Consider the following 14,996-nt stretch of genomic DNA (forward strand, 5'->3'; position numbering starts at 1 on the left):
GGAAAAGGGAGAAAAAAGTGATATTTGGATATACGCTGTATTAAATTGTCAGTGAGCAAGTTCTGAATTACATATAACTATGCCAGTCTCCAATATAATGATGATTGAGCTTAGGTAATAATCATAATCTATTCCTCATAAGGACTTATGCTGCCATTATCAGTAGTAAAGCATTACAGGTCACAATACCACTTAGGCATATGAGCCAGTATCACAAGCCCTAGGGGGACTGTCACCAGTAAATGTCAAATAGCCAACTTGAACTTTGTATTTTCCAAAAAGAGAAAACAAAATTTGAATTTATTACTTAGAATAATATTGAAATATCTTAAGCAAAGTAAAATACCACACTTCACATAGGTGTGTTTTGTTTTTACATTGTTGTTTTTTGATATTAGAAAGGTATTAAAAACTGTCATAAAAATAATTTTTGTATACTAATTGTCAGACCAACTTCTTGCAGTTTTTGTCATTTATTCAGTCCCCCATGCCAGGCACCTGGCAGTCATCTGAATTATCTCAATCCTGTCTTTCACCTGATAACTCCATACCTCTGTTACCAAATTTTGTTGGTTTTATACCTCTAATATTTTTTAAAGCTATTTTCTTTCCATATCTATCATTAATACTGTAATTAAATGAGGAGTGATAGGACCATATCTGTACTATACTAAGCAGTTTTAACTTCTCTTCCAGTCTCTGTTCTAGCTTTATTCAATTACAACCTTTACATGTCCTCCAGGGAGACTCATCTAAAACAAAACATTTTACATCTTTAGATAGTTTCTCATTCAATATATACATTCGTGTGATATACATTCAATCACTTAGATGAGTGGTTCTAAAACATTATTGTGCATATGAATCACTTGGTGAACCTGTTAGATTCACTTCACTTGCTAAATTCTAGAGCCTCACCCTCAGAAAGTCTCATCCAGCAGGATCTACATGGGGTCAGGAATCTACATTTGTTTTATTTTATTTTTTAAATTTTTATTGGAGTATAGTTGATTTACAATGTTGTGTTAGTTTCAGGTGTACAACAAAGTGAATCAGATATATATATATATATATATATATATATATATATCCATTCTTTTTCAGATTCTTTTCCCATATAGGTTATTACAGAATATTGAGTAGAGTTCCCTGTGCTATATAGTAGGTCCTTATTAGCTATCTATTTTATATATAGCAGTATGTATATGTTAATCTCAATCTCTTAATTTATCACTTCCCCTCATGTTTCCTGTTTGGTAACCATAAATTTGATTTTGAGATCTGTAAGTCTGTTTCTGTTTTCTAAATAAGTTCATTTGTATAATTTTTAATTAGGTTCCACATAAGTGATACCATATGATATTTGTCTTTCTCTGTCTGGCTTACTTCACTTAGTGTGGTAATCTCTAGGTCCATCCATGTTGCTGCAAATGGCATTATTTCTTTTTTATGGCTGAGTAATATTCCATTGTATAGATGTACAACATCTTCTTTATCCATTCTTCTGTTGATGGACATTTAGGTTGCTTTCATGTCTTGGCTACTGTAAATAGTGCTGCAGTGAACACTGGGGTGCATATATCTTTTTGTATTATGGTTTTCTCCAGATATATGCCCAGGAGTGGTATTGCTGGATCATACAGTAGTGTTTTAGTTTTTTAAGGAACCTCCATACTGTTCTCCATAACAGTTGTACCAATTTATATTCCCACCAACAGTGCAGGAGGGTTCCCTTTCCTACACACCCTCTTCAGTATTTATTGTTTATAGACTTTGTGATGATGGCCATTCTGACTGGTATGAGGTGATACCTCATTGTAGTTTTGATTTGCATTTCTCTAATAATTAGTGATGTTGAGCATATTTTCATGTGATTTTTGGCCATCTGTATGTCTTCTTTGGAGAAATGTCTATTTAGATCTTCCATCCACTTTTTAACTGGGTTGTTGTGATTTTGTTGTTGTTGTTGTTCTTTTGTTTCATTTTGATATTGAACTGAATGAGCTGTTTGTATATTTTGGAGATTAATCCCTTGCCAATCAATTCATTTGCAAATATTTTCTCCTATTCTTTGGGTTGTCTTTTTGTTTTGTTTATGGTTTCCTTTGCTGTGCAAAAACTTTTAAGTTTAATTAGGTCCCATTTGTTTATTTTTGTTTTTATATTCATTACTCTAGGAATTGGATCCAAAGATATTGCTGCAATTTATGTCAGAGAGTGTTCTGCCTATGTTTTCCTCTTAAGAGTTTTAAGTATCCAGCCTTACATTTAGGTTTTTAATCCATTTTGATATTATTTTAGGGAGTGTTTTAATTTTATTCTTTTAACATGTAGTTGTCCAGTTTTTCCAGTACCACTTATTGAAGAGACTGTCTCTTCTCCATTGTATTTTCTTGCCTCCTTTGTCATAAATTAGGTGACCATAGGTGTATGGGTTTATCTCTGGACTTTCTATCCTGTTCTATTGATCTGTATTTCTGTTTTTGTGCTAGTACCACACTGTTTTCATGACTGTAGCTTTGCAATATAGTTTGAAGTCTGGGAGTCTGATTGCTCCAGCTCCATTTTTCTTTCTCAAGTTTGCTTTGGCAATTTGGGGTTTTTTGTGTTTCCATACAAATTGTAAACATTTTATTCTAGTTCTGTGAAAAATGTCATTTATAATTTGATAGAGATTGCACTGAATCTGTAGATTCCTTTAGATAGTAGAGTCATTTTCACAATATTGATTCTTTTAATCCAAGAACATTGTATATCTCTCCATCTGTGTCCACATGCTGTGCCCTAGATGACCTGGCTGTTTCCCACCATTTAACATATTTTAAGCTTAATAGTGCAAAATTGTTTGTAGTACTCCCTCTTTCTTCATGCTGAGGGGTGCCAAGGGAAGTATACAGATAAACAGAAATTATCTATAATAAATGTTATGAGGAAATAAGGGCATAGAGAATGACAGGGCTGCTATATTTCTTTATAAGATGGTCATGGAAGACCTCTCTGTTATGGTGACTTTTGAGTTGAGATCCTAATGAAATAAAGGAAATCGCCTATTAACATGTGTGTTGAAACCATTCCAGGCAAAGACAAAGGTCCTGAATCTGGAGTTCAGTGGAAAAGGAGTTATTAAAGGAGACACAGCTTGAGATGCAGACAGAGACATCATAGTTTAGGGCTGTATGATAGAGATTTCCAGTAAAGAATACCTAGAGTGCTAGGTAAAAATGCACACCCCACTGTTGAATTTTTCTGAGGTAGAAGAGTCCCATGGTCTATATTTCAAACAAGTTTCCAAAGGGATTATGACATATCATAGGATAAATTTAATTTTTAATATAATGGAAAGACATTGTAGGGGAGTAGCTCTCAAACTTTAGCAAGCATCAGAGTTCCCTGTTGGGCTGGTTAAAACATGTTGCTAGGCCTCATCTCCAGAGTTTTCTTATTCAGTGATTTTGGGAGTTGGGCCTGAGAATTTGCCTTTCTAACATGTTCCCAAGTGATGCTGATATTTCTGGTCCAGGGATCAGATTTTGAAAAGCACTGCTGAAAAATGTTGAGCTGGGGGCTTCCCTGGTGGCGCAGTGGTTGAGAGTCCGCCTGACGATGCAGGGAACACGGATTCGTGCCCCGGTCCGGGAGGATCCCACATGCCGCGGAGCCATGGCCGCTGAGCCTGCGTGTCCGGAGCCTGTGCTCCGCAACGGATGAGGCCACAGCAGTGAGAGGCCCGTGTACCGCAAAAAAAAAAAAAAAAAAAAAGTTGAGCTATGTAATAACAATGATCGATTTATAATTTCTAAGTGTCTGAAGGTTGATTCAGAGATAATTAAGTTAAGACCTAGGAAGCAAGGGCAATTTCTGGTATGAATAGGCTTCCTGAAATCTTTAAGTGGTAAGGGATTGATTTCCTTTTTTTTTTTCCTTTAAGCTAAAAAAGACTGGCAATGAGGCTGTAATGTGAATAGTGAAAGCAAGGTGGTTAGAGAAGAGTGCAAATGCTGGCGAGAGAGATCCAGGAAGAGCAGGATCCTTCAGGGCCTTGTAGGCCATGTTAGTTAAAAAATTAAAATATAAAAATGTCTCGGTTGGCTTTAAATGAGGAAATAACATCATCAGAATTATTTTAAATGTTTGAGGGAAAGCTGAACATACAGGAGACCAGTAAACCTAAGAACAAAATAAAGGAAACATGTTGTTTTCAAAGTTATAGTGATCTCAGTTTCATGTATCCCTATACAAAATGGTATTAACAAAAATAACTTAAGTTTTTATAGTACCCTGAATTTTTCAAACGATTTCATATACATTTACTTAACTAACTTTATAAGAATCACTTGAAGTAGATAGAAATTAATACCTCCCAAGAAAATGTGAAGGGAGTTTTTATTGAAATGAACTAAATTCTTGACACTTTATCAAATAGATTTAGGAGATATCTTAGAGATAACTTGACACTTAAAGACAAAGTAAGTGAAGTCGTATCAGGAGATTGGGAGCACAAAGTAGCCCACAAGCAGATATTGGAAGCACTGAAGAACAGAAAACACAAAATGTTGGTAATTCCCAAAGAGACATTGGCAAATATCAATGTCATGAGTAGGTTTGATAAATGTTATAATCAAGAACTGGTTAAAGATGAAAGGTAAAAGAAAGATGGCCAGGTATAACATGAGACATATTTTATTTGCCCATATTCAAGTTTATTAGTTACAGGTTCATTAACATAACATTAGGAAAAAAATGCTGCTCTTTTGGTGGTAAATGTGCCTATCAATAGGCTGAAAGAACCACAAGTATATACTGGGTTGTTTGAAATAATCATATGTTTTCATATTTCTTATCCATCAACCATTCATTGAGTATATAGCTTTTCAAAGCTATGAAAGGATATCTTGGAAACTGAAAAAAAAAGTCCTAAATAGGAAACATTAGATGTCTTATTGTTGTGTTTTATTTCATGTAGCTTAGACACGAACATTGGAAAATAATTTCATGTTATTATACTTGTCCAATATTGTACCTCACACATACACGTGTACTCACATGAACACACATACATACCCATCTGCTTCTGCATTCACTGCTCTGCGTGAATTACTTCTTTTGTATGGGGAAACATAAAGAGATTAGATCAAAATAATATCCACAAAAGAGAGAACAAAGAGCAAGGAAGGAATAGAGAAATTAAAATAGCTCAATTTAAGAATATGACAATTTGATGTTGAAGAAATGAGGTAATTTCTTACTATTGAGCACTAATAGACATTGCTGTCTAATGTTCTAATATTAGGGAATTATACCATTTTCGTGAGGCTGCCTGCCTTACGTATAAGGAAAAACAGTTTTTCCATTAGGAAAAAACTAACGGGCCAAAAGAACCTAAACTTGGATTTTTCTACTCACCTGAGTTTTATCAGTCTTTTCTTAATGGGAATTTATATACTTTACCTTTCTCACTCGCAGAGTCTGAATGCATCTTGTGAGTTGGAGTACATTTTTTTGTTTATTTATTCATTTTATTTTTAAATTTTTATTTATATTTATTTATTTATTTTTGTGGTACGCGGGCCTCTCACTGTTGTGGCCTCTCCCGTTGCGGAGCACAGGCTCTGGACACGCAGGCTCAGCGGCCATGGCTCACGGGCCTAGCTGCTCCGTGGCATGTGGGAATCTTCCCAGACTGGGGCACGAACCCATATCCCCTGCATCGGCAGGCAGACTGTCAACCACTGCACCACCAGGGAAGCCCTTAACTTTTATTTTTTTTATTGGCGTATAGTTGCTTTACACTACTGTGTCAGCTTCTGCTGTAAGGCAAAGTGAGTCAGACATATGTATACATATACCTCCTCTTTTTTTGGATTTCCTTCCCATTTAGTTCACCACAGAGCACCAAGTAGAGTTCCCTGTGCTATACAGTAGGTTCTCATTAGTTATCTATTTCATACATAGTAGTTTATATATGTCAATCCCAATCTCCCAATTCATACCCCCCCCTTTCCCCCTTGGTATCCATACGTTTGTTCTCTACATCTGTGTCTCTATTTCTGCTTTGCAAATAAGATCATGTATACCATTTTTCTAGATTCCACATATATGTGTTAATATATGGTATTTGTTTTTCTCTTTCTGACTTTTGGAGTACATTTATAAGGGTGATAGTTTTGTGGTAAGGGCAACACTCTCCTACCTTGTAAACAAGCTGTTGATCCAAGCCAGATTAATGAAGTATTCCATCATACCAGCTACATGAAATAGAAATCAAGATGTGAAAAATTATACAGGTCTATGTATTTGGGATAATGATAAGAGTAGTTGACAAAAGTTTCCGTGGCTAAATATTTAACAAGGCACATAGAACTCTCCCTAATTTATTATTTCTATGACAAATATGACAGAGTGTATTTTCCAAGAATTGCAACAATAGCTCCTATTCCATATACTCTTTCTGCATTGTGGTCTTGCCTTTTCCCCATCAAAAATTGGAGTGTATGTATGTATGTATATATATATATATATATATATATATATATATATATATTTTTTTTTTTTTTATCAAGGCAAGTGTAGGGTGAGTATTCTACCGTTAGAATATGTCAGGAATGATGTTGGTCCAGTAGCAAGCATCTGTCACTTCTTATCTTATGGGACACTCACTCTTGGGATGCTCTCACTCAGGAACCAACTACCATGCTGTGAGAAGAGAAACCCAAGCCATGTGGCAAGTTCACATATAGGGATTCTGGTCTATGACTCCAGGTTAGTTCCCAGCCAAGAACCAGACACTTCTGCCACCCAAGTTAGTGCGTCACCTCCTTTGAGTGGACCGAAATAGGAGGCCTCAAGTGGGAATCATTCACCTGAGCTTAGTTAAGTCACTGAACCAGTAGAGATATTTTTGTTTGTTTGTTTTTAAACCACTAAATTTGGGCCATTTGTTATGTAAGAAAAAATAAATGGAATAACAACAGCCACTGCAGCTTGAAAATTAAGTCCTTCATTAAATGAGTTAATAAAGGAACATGAAGAGGTCCCTGGAATTTTCTATGGGTTTTGGAAATATATTGTATATTCTTTTCTAAAGGATATTAGTTGTCAGGGTGTAAACTGACTAGTTCAAAATTATGAACACCTGGTCCCCAAATGTTTGTTCCAATAAGAACCTTCTAGGTACATGCTGATGAAGAAAAAGTGAAATGTCTTTATCTTTTGAAAATTTCTCTAGCCTCTCTCCCCCAATTTCTGTCATAAAAGACATCTGCCTCTACCCTCCAAAGTAAAAAATTTTCAGGGTTTATACTTATAGCCAAGGTTTTCTATAAGCATCTACCTCTTGATTTAGGAGAAAACATGTTCTCACTCTCCTGATCTGCCTCAGCTCATCCTCCCAGTGACTGGACATATTCTCTTGTCTTACACACAAGATCTTGGTGGTTTACAATGATATAAAAGAATTTTAGAATTTTAAAGTATGGATTATTGTTAATTGGATGTTTCTAACTGTAGCCTATCATCTAATTAAATAAGGTGTACATATCATCACCATCACCCTAAGAAAGTACTAGGAGAGGATTAGATAAATGGCTTCCAAAAGTTATTCTTTTAATGATTCTTTTCCCCTCTCCATTGCATTTTAACATTGAATTTAATATTCCATTTAGATTATTAGGTTATGAAAATTTCTTGAATTACAATAAATGCTGTACTAAAATTTTTTTCTCATCCACGTACCTCTAAAAACTCATTGGTCACGTTGAACTGTTCTAATAAAATAAATTTCTTTTTTATTCAATGTGTTCCATAAAGATACTTTCTTCAATCACAAAAGAGGGTGATCACTAATTACACAAGTTAATCAAGTTAATTTGTCATAGGGATGAATTATACTTCCCACTGTTACTTTGAATTTTAGTTCTCTTTATTTTTTTTTAAATGGTGGAAAATTATCAATAAATTACAAACTGAATACGTCTTTTATTTGGGAAAATTTAAGGTAGTCATCTAAAATGTAGCTAGCTGTTTCATCTTTAAAGATTTTTTAGGGTTTTATTTTTCTTTTTATTGATATACTTCAGATACCAGGAGATTAATAAACTGTGTAATCTGGGCAGTGAATACTACACAGTTATTACAAGCCATTGGAGAAATACAGCTATAGAATTATAAGACACAAGAGACAAGCAAAGATTTCAAAAATCCAAGAAGGGTGATAATTTCATTTTAGTACATTTATTATGCTATAATCTTAAAAGTAGAAGACAGATTTCTTTTTTTAAAGCCAATAAATTGTTCTTTTTTTGGCTTATTTTTCCATTATTATAACCATCTGGAATTTGAACATATTTAGTATCCCATTATTTTCAGAGGAATAGGTATTTGATGGTATTTGTGCCCCTGCAGCATTTTAATACTTAGACACATCTGAAAAGTATTCCAATAAGCCATTGAAATTAGCCTGCTCATTGCAGCTACGCATATTTTATTTATCATTTGCAAAATGTTATAAGTAACCAGATAACTTAGAAACCAGATTGAATCTTAAAACTTATGTTTTAAATGTTTGGAAATCAGAATGAAAATGCAAAGTACTGTTACAACTACATTTAACTTAAGCTTATCCATACTTGATTACAAATTAAACACTTGAGAATATAATATGGATTTTGACAGCATGTTAACTTTGAGTGCCTTCTGTCTTTGCAGATTGTTCACAGAAAAACAAAATATTTAGGTCACTAGATCTTTTTAAAACTCTCAAATTTCCTGCAGTTATAAATAAGCAAGTTATCTGTTAAGAAACAGATTTTAAAAACTCTACTATTGTATGTCCAAAGTGTTAAAACTTTTTTAATATTTTCATTTTAAAAAAATTGAAAAAAAAAACTTTCTTTTGAATATTTCATTGTCTATTTCTCATAATCAAAATATTTCAAGAATGTTTTACCCAAACTGTGACCCAAGTTGAAGATATTCTGCATTTGGGAAAGTAACAAGTATGCACAGACTCAACTGTTTTTCTACTCACATATCTTTTCTGAAAGGAAAAATAAAAACAACGATGAAAAGCAGAAATACAAAAACATCTAGCTTACAAAGATATGGATCAGAATATCTCAGGAGTATTGAAGTAGATAGACTTGCAGTGAGAATTGAAAGCACTGAGTAGAAACAATGGTAATGTTTGCAAAAAATGCAATTATAAAATCTTTCAAAAAGGTATTTGAAGTAAAACCTGTCAATTATAGATTAATACAGTAACAATCAAAATAATTCGTTAAGGATGAAGGAAACATTTGTTAATTGCCTCATTTTACTGAGGGTAGTGCCAGTCATCACAGTTTAAAGTTGTCTCTTAATAATCAAGGAATATTGTGTTTTGAATATTTTCAAACTGTCACTGGTAAAAGTAAGGTAAAATGTAAACTTACCTATAAACGTGGAAAGAAACACAACAAAACTAATCAGAAATTAAAAAAGCAGAAATGAAAACAACTTACAAAACATTTTTTAAAAGAATAACCTGTGATGAATAAGTGAGATCAGTGCTATCGAAGAGAGATTTTACTTAGATTAGAATCCATTCAGATATATATAAAATAGTCAATATCCTTTCTTGTGATAGGATTCCATGAGTATCTATACTTTTATGAATGCAATGTACATTTAGGAGTCAAAAGTGTCGACTGAGGGGAAAAATGCACAACGTGAGAGCTGTGAGTTCAGTTTTATTTGGGGCAAAATGAGGACTATAGCCTGGGAGACAGCATTTCAGATACCTCTCAGAAACTGCTCCAAAGAGGTAGGGGGAAAGATCAGTATATATGTGATTTTGGTGAAGGGGGAGTATATGCAATCAAGCACATATCTGTTTGCAGAAGGTTTCTGCTAGTCTCTTGAAGGTTACTGTTAGTCACAAGGAGCAGACGTCATCATGAAGGATTTTAGTGCTTTTCTAGATATGAGGAGATTTAAAAATTGGGCTCATGGGGCTTCCCTGGTGGCGCAGTGGTTGAGAGTCTGCCTGCTGATGCAGGGGACACGGGTTCGTGCCCTGGTCCGGGAAGATCCCACATGCCGCGGAGCGGCTGGGCCCGTGAGCCATGGCTGCTGAGCCTGCGCGTCTGGAGCCTGTGTCCTGCAACGGGAGAGGCTACAACAGTGAGAGACCCGCGTACCACAAAAAACAAACAAACAAAAAAAAATTGGGCTCATGAAATCGTCTCCTGAAAATATCTATCTGAAGACCGGTTCTGTCAGTTTTTCTCAGAGCACAGAGGGCCTCATCCCTGATCTGCACCCTGAGCTCCTTTCAGGGGGTGTTGAAGGTCAATAGCTGCAGTGGATCTTAATTTGTAGAGGTAGATGGCAAGTGCCAATTTATAGGTGACAAATTGATGCAAAAAAAAGAATAACATGCAGAATCAAACTCACCCTAGAATATCTATAAAAATTCTTTTTACTATATGTAAGTAAAATATGAGTTGGAAAAATTTGCTGTATAAATATATAAAACAAAAAACTTTATATCTAACAAATCAACTTTGAAAATAAATATAATTTTTTCAAAGTCAACAGTCTCCTATTGTATAAAAGAAAATATACAAGCTATTCAGAAGAGATATAAGTAATGTCTAAGTATAACATAGACATTTTAAAAATAAGATATGAAACAAGCAGAAATACTAAAGACAAAAAAAAACCTTTCATATCAAAATTAAGAAGATTGAAATTCAAGGCAAAAGTAATTCAGTGTAGCATAACTATTTTATTTTCATAACCATAACAATTTGAAGGGAAATTAACATATCAATTGATGCTTTTTATACAAAGTAGCCTAGCATTACAGTATTGTTGGAAACAGAAGTATATATTAGGAAAGATTTTTTAAAAAAATCTTTGTTTTTTATAAACAAAAACTGTATGGAAAATTAATCCTGTAATTGAGGATAATATTTATCTTGTGAAACTTTAATATTTTTGCCAGCAATTAATAATGTTGAGGAAAGAATAGGAAGATTTTTGCATAAGAAACCAGGGTTAGAGTGATAAGACTTTTCCATCCATGAATCAAAGATAAAATTGATTCAAAGAAAAACTTTGTGTCAAAAGCCCAGTGCAAATATCAATAATACAACATACCTAAGATGTTAGTATCAGTGTAAAGACAAAACAAATAGGCAGGTTTTTGTACCATATACATTTGTCTTTGAAGAAAAAATGTTCTGGAACTGAAATCTATTGGATGCAAGAAACTGAGAATTGCTGTGCCCCAGACATGTTGGCAGCTTACATACCAGTGTGGTAGTAGAGTGGGTGAATCTGAGAACTGCATGCTACCAGTTTTGGCATGGAGTACCACAGGCTGAGCAAAACATTGAGGGAAGGAAGGACCACCCTCTCTTGCACTCTGAAGAACCACTGCAGGTTTCTGACCTTGGGCTGTTGGTAATGAATAGTGCTCAATTCCCAGATGTCTGTTGGTCTCCAGGTGAGCTCAGCATTTGTGTTCAGAAAGTCCTAGTTTTCAATCTAACAATCTTACATGTGAATTGTGACACTTGGAGAAGGTTATTTAAGCTTTCTGAATCGTAGATTACTTGTCTATTGGAAATAACACTTTCTGCACAGTGTTGTTATAAGGCTAAGGTAAGGTATTCTTCCTAGGTTACTAAAAACAGTGTCTGACGTATGATCATCTCTCTATTGTCAATCATATTATTAAGTACAAATAAACATTCACTAAATTTCCACAATTCTGCTAAATTATGTATAATGTGAGATAAAACAACAGAACCATTAATAAAATAAAATTTGATAGAATTCTAAGTATTTCAGAACACCCACATTTAAAACTCTTCATAATAACTGAGTAAAAAATGCAGTCAAAAAGGTAAATGGAATATTACGTTTAAATAAAAACCAGTACAAATACTCAAACAAAACTATGGCCAAAATTTTGTGGGAGGCAAGTGCAGAGTCTTGAATTAGACAATGTGTTCCATAAAACACATTGTTAGACAATAACTACTGGAAACATACTAATTAAAAATTCAATAAAAAAATGATAGAATGGCCAGATAAAATACTGGATACCCAGTCCAATTTGAATATCAGGTTTTTTATAAGTATGTCCTAAATATTGATTGTCATTGTCTGAAACTAAAATTAAATTCGGTGTTCTATAGTTTTATTTAATATATATGCCAACCTTAAAGACACCAGTGGACATAAAAGAAAAAAATAAGGATACAAAAGTAAGCGTGTGAATAAATATTCTAGAAATTAAAAATTCTATAACTAAAAATTCAATCTATGGGTAATTAGCATGATAGAAGCTTGAAAACATCAATTTCATTTAGTAAAAAAGACAAGTGTAAAATTGTAAAAGAAAGGAGAAATAACTCCAGGAAATAGTACAAATATTACTATGCAATATTTGCAAAATATTACAGTGTACTTCAAATAATTTATTGGAAAAAAACCCAAGATCAGATTAAATTAGCTATGGTGAAGTCAAAATCAAAGCTAAATTGTCATTGTTAGAAACATAGTGGATGACAGAGAAAAATATCTATGCTGTATTACCAAGAGATAAAAGCATTGTATAATAGTATAAAAAAAAGAATCCTAATCATGCCAGTAAGTATATACTTGAATATATGCAAAGTAAAAATATATGAATGTTGCTCACTACACCTCCTCTTAACTCACCTCTGTTTGATCAACTAATTAATCAATGTTCTTAATATCCCTGTAAAATATATAGAAAACCAACTCATTCTAAAAAATATAAGATAGTAAGCTATGCTCCAGTTAACAAAGAATCTGATATGCTTGAATTTGCACTGCAAAAATGTTACTGTGAAAAAATGTTTTTATTAATGGAAGAAATTTTCACATATTGAGGTATAGGGAGGTCAATCTGGCTTATACATGATTTAACTTAAACTTTGTACTATCAGTAGAACAGCCTGTTTTGTGATCTATTTTTTTTATTTTAAATTTTTATTGGCATATATTTAATTTACAATGTTGTGTTAGTTTCAGGTGTACAGCAAAGTGAATCAGTTATACATATACATATATCCACTCTTTTTTAGATTCTTTTCCCATATAGGTCATTACAGAGTATTGAGTAGAGTTCCCTGTGCTATACAGTAGTTCGTTATTTGTTATCTATTTTGTATATAGTAGTGTGTATATGTCAATCCCAATCTTCCAATTTATCCCTACCACCCCATACCCCCTGGTAACCATAAGTTTGTTTTCTACATCTGTAACTTTATTTCTGTTTTGTAAATAAGTTCATTTGTACCCCCCCTTTTATAGATTCCACATGTAAGCAACATCATATGATAATTGTATTTCTCTGTGTGACTTACTTCACTCAGTATGACAATCTCTAGGTCCATTCATGTTGCTGCAAATGGCATTATTTTGTTCTTTTTTATGGCTAATATTCCATGATGTATATGTACCACTTCCTCTGTTGATGGGCATTTAGATTGCTTCCACGTCTTGGCTATTGTAAATAGTGCTGCAAGAAACATTGGGGTGCATGTATCTTTTCGAGTTATGTTTTTCTCAGGATATATGCCCAGGAGTGGTATTGCTGGATCATATGGTAGCTCTATTTTTCATTTTTTAAGGAACCTCCATACTGTTCTCCATAGTGGCTGTACCAGTTTGCATTCCCACCAGCAGTGTAGGAGGTTCCCTTTTCTCCACATCCTCTCCAACATATATTGTTTGTAGATTTTTTGATGACTATTCTGACTGGTGTGAGGTGATACCAAATTGTAGTTTTTGATTTGAACTTCTCTAATAATTAGTGATGTTGAGCATCTTTTCATGTGCTTTTAATCCATCTGTATGTCTTCTTTGGAGAAATGTCTATTTAGATCTTCCGCCCATTTTTTGATTGGGTTGTTTGTTGTTTTGATACTGAGCTGCATGAGCTGTTTGTATATTTTGGAGATTAAGTCCTTGTTGGTTGCTTCGTCTGCAAATTTTGTGACCTATTAAACATACATTTTATATTTGCTTTAACCATTAAAGAAAAGAATGCATTTAAAAATCAAATTGGAGTAACTGTGGTTCAGACATCGAAAATGGAGCTGGGTGACCATTGTGGATGTGGTTTCAGACACGTTCCTGCATCCTTGAGAACTTGAATTTTCTGAACTGTATCAGACTCAAAGACACCACCAGCTGTTCTCAAAACAATATCTGCTAGCAGCTGCAAGGTGCAAACTTGTGCTCTCAAGGTCTCCCTTTGTAACTATGCAACCATTTCAGACCCTAATCAATCCTTCTTTAACCAGCATCTTTGCTTCTTGCCAGCTCCAATTATAATTCTTTACAAACAGCTTATATAATTCTGCAGTTTTTGCCTGTATAAGCCTCCCCCATTTTGTGGTCTGTTGGAACACAATTCCAGTGCTTCTTGAACCTGTTTCTCCTGGGCTATAGTCCTCAGTTTGGCTCAGATAAAACTCTTTTCTTTTCCTATTATAGACTGTTTATAGATTATTTCTATTGACACTATGATTCATAAGTTAATATTTTAGAAGATTCAACAATCTGGGTTGCTAAACAAAACAAGTACTTTCATAGGGAAAAAATAATATGAAATCTAGAAGTCTGCCCTCAGATTGCTTTAAAATTGCTTTTAAGTTCTTACTCTACTTTTAAGAAACCAAAACATGAACTCTTGTATGATGCATTATAGATATGATTTTTAAAAGAAAACCTGTAAGAAACCTCTAATGAGTAGATCTATATTCATAATAAAGATAACCAATAAAATGCATGTCCAGATCATTTAGAGGATGACAGATTGATTCTACCATGAAATGTTAGCAGTGTTCATCTTTATATGATGGAGTTTGGGGTGTTTTATTCATTTATATTTTCTGTTTTTAATATTAATGACCATGAGTCAGTTTTCTCCCAATTGCAGACATCCTGGGATATGTGACCCCAAACTCTGTATA

The sequence above is a fragment of the Delphinapterus leucas genome, chromosome 4 (assembly GCF_059928025.1).
Source record: "Delphinapterus leucas isolate spDelLeu-1000000601 "Yukka" chromosome 4, BTC_Dleu_Yukka2, whole genome shotgun sequence".
NCBI lineage: Eukaryota > Metazoa > Chordata > Mammalia > Artiodactyla > Monodontidae > Delphinapterus > Delphinapterus leucas.